The sequence below is a fragment of the Periplaneta americana genome, chromosome 13 (genome assembly GCF_040183065.1).
Source record: "Periplaneta americana isolate PAMFEO1 chromosome 13, P.americana_PAMFEO1_priV1, whole genome shotgun sequence".
NCBI lineage: Eukaryota > Metazoa > Arthropoda > Insecta > Blattodea > Blattidae > Periplaneta > Periplaneta americana.
In genome coordinates this window covers 147,110,862-147,114,158 of record NC_091129.1, presented here as the reverse complement: position 1 = coordinate 147,114,158, position 3,297 = coordinate 147,110,862, and positions in this window count along the sequence as shown.

Sequence of the window (3,297 nt, the reverse complement as noted above, 5' to 3'; positions counted from 1 at the left end):
CCAATTTTTTTTTTGGTAATTTCATTCTATTGTTTTTTTTAATTGGTTACTTAATGACGCTGTATCAACTACTAGGTTATTTACGTTCAATGGAATTGGTGATAGCGACACGGTATTTGGCGAGATGAGGCCAAGGATCCGCCATAGATTGTCTGGGGTTCGCCCCCAAGCAAGTAATTAGCCCAAGCGGGAATCGAGCCCGCGCCCGAGCGCAACTCTAGATCGGCAGGCATGTGCCTTAGCCGACTGAGCTACGCCGATGACTTCATTCTATTGTTACTTGGGACATGATTCTTAAAATAACCTTTCTTTGTTCTTAACTTCTACAATAAACTGTCTAGCTTTTATTAATCAGTTAACCATTTAGTACTTTGATTTTTTATTGTTTGTAAATTTAATATTAATTGCAATTATAATTGTAATTGTATTCTTAATATTGTAGTTGTAATCCCTTGGTAGAGGGGAAGAGAAGACCTGATGGCCTTATCTGTACCAGGTTATATAGATATACATATACTATACTATTTGTTATATGAAAACGAACCATTGTAGACAACGCCAACCCCCGAATAAAAAAATCTATAGACAAATACAAATTTCATGACATGTTTTGCTTACGTTTTCGTGGTGACGTCAGAGAAGCAAAGACGATTTATTTGAGATAAGATCTGTTTTCACATTTCATTTTCATCTGTAGCAGGAACAAAAGTTAGCCTACTACATTGTATTACCTTGTATTCATTTCAAACTTACTAGCAATAAAATAAATAAATAAATAAATAAATAAATAAATAAATAAATAAATAAATAAACAAACAAGTCGACCTGGTTGGCAAGTTGGTATAGCGCTGGCCTTCTATGCCCAAGGTTGCGGGTTCGATCCCGGGCCAGGTCGATGGCATTTAAGTGTGCTTAAATGCGACAGGCTCATGTCAGTAGATTTACTGGCATGTAAAAGAACTCCTGCGGGACAAAATTCCGGCACATCCGGCGACGCTGATATAACCTCTGCAGTTGCGAGCTTCGTTAAATAAAGCATAACATTTAATAAATAAATAAATAAATAAATAAATAAATAAATAAATGAATAAATAAATCAGTGGATGAATAAATAAATAAATCAGTGGGTAAATAAATAAACAAATAAGTAAGTAAATAAATAAATCAGTGGTTAAATAAATAAATAAATCAATGGATAAATAAATAAATAAATAAATAAATAAATAAATCGGTAGATAAATAAATAAATAAATAGAGCAGTGATGCCGGTAGACGAACGAGTCTCAAATTCCGGCTCCGGAGAGAATTTTTCTCCGTTCCATTACTCTTTCAACGAGTCTAGGATGCTTGGCTGGAGCCAACTTGTCATTAGGGAAAGGCTGGAGTCCATTAACTACACTAGAGAACACGATTTTTACTGCTGAAAAAATAACAGCTGTTTTTCTCGTCAATTATTATTATGCCTAGAAACCGAATATGTTGCTTAAAGTTGCCTATCGGGCCTCGGTTTTTATATACAAAGTATAAGGGGTATAAGTGCCATTATTTTAACTCATGATTATTCTTGCCATAAGAAAGAAAAAATGTCCTTACAATTTTTTTCTAATTGCAATATTTAACTAATTATTAAAATTTACAATATTAGACGTTTGACAACGTTGCTGGATGGGGAGGAGGGGGTTTAGACGTACACAGTACAGCTCAAGAGGGTACAGACATACCGGTACAAAACAGATGCCCTATTCTAATGCAGGAGCGGACCATGACAATACTGTTGTTTACATAAAACGAGCAGCGAATACAAACTTTCAATCCATTAACAGAACATTATGGTAAATTTACATTTTATGTAACAATATTGCTCCATTTTTTAATTGTACGTCTAAAAAAAAGAATAATGGTTTTCTGCACAAAATCACACCAACTTTTTTTCTAATGCAACATTTTAATCTCTTCCGCTTCCATAAAGCAGTATCATTTTTAAACAAATTTCTGGTTGTGTGATTTTCGAAACGGGGTAAGAGACTTCTAGTTTTGTTGAGAAACTGCTACAAAAGTTCGCCGATTAGGTAACCTCCTTTGAGGAAAACGTTGACGCTACATCCTTCTTGCCTCACTTGAATTACGACGACTTTCTCCATAAATTAGTAACATGATATTCCTAAACTGTGAATGACATTGTCGAATACCCTGTACTGTACTACCATCCGCTCTGCAGTATACCTATGGACAGGAGCTTGAACTCAGCTGACTCGTACGTACGTCTGTGCAGAGTACTGCCTGCTGAACACGTTGCCAAGTCTCTCATGCCAGAATATTAACAAATTTAAGCATGCACTTTTATTTAATTTCACGAAAACGTAATAGAACACACAAATTTAATATTTATTTAAACTAATATTAACTCTTTGCTAGATGTATCTACTGATGTAATTGTTTTCGTAATTTTAGGAACGATATAAGCAGTATAACGCAAATAAAATAAGGAAAGATTTTTTTTCTGGGAAAACTATCGAGTTTTGACCCTATGTTGTATGGCCATTTTTTGACTCTGTAGACCGTCCCCGACGACTGTTAAAAGGACGACACTTATACCGCTTACATTCTGTATATTTGATTCCAGGTTATGGCAAATTAATATCTACAGCAAATACTAAGTTTTTGTTACTTATATTTTGCAGAATATATATACTAAATAAACCATTATTCGCAAAATTCAGCGTGATGTTACATTTATAAACTTTTTCACTTGATGGTCCTCTTAAATCCCTAAACCTATTGCGCTAGAGTGTAAGAACGAAATGATTTTGTATTGAAAGTAAGTGTTTTCTGTAAATATATGTTTAGTAATAAACACGTTATTGCTTTTTTTTTAATTATTCTGGCTGAAACTTTCGTGAATGACTGTTATTTCTATATAACAAAAATATCAGGTTTAACTAAGATACCGGTAACAAAACCTTCGAGTTGTTTCAAATTTGTGCCCGATGCTATTGTATGTAATATTGATGATTAGCTTGAAGTTATACACCAGACAAGATTATTGTACGAAAACAAACGAACAACGCCAATAATTAAAGAACAGAATGCATCTACGGCTGAAGAAACAGCATATTGCGAAACTACAGGTTTAGAAAATATCTGTCCTAACATTATTGTTCTATTCTCTGTGGAGCAGACATGCCATCGTTGCATCTAAAGAGAAAAGCAGAATTATATAAATATATTAGGGTCTAATAGAGTGAAGGGCTAATAAAAATAAAACACAAATTATGGTGAAGTGTTTGGAATGATTTA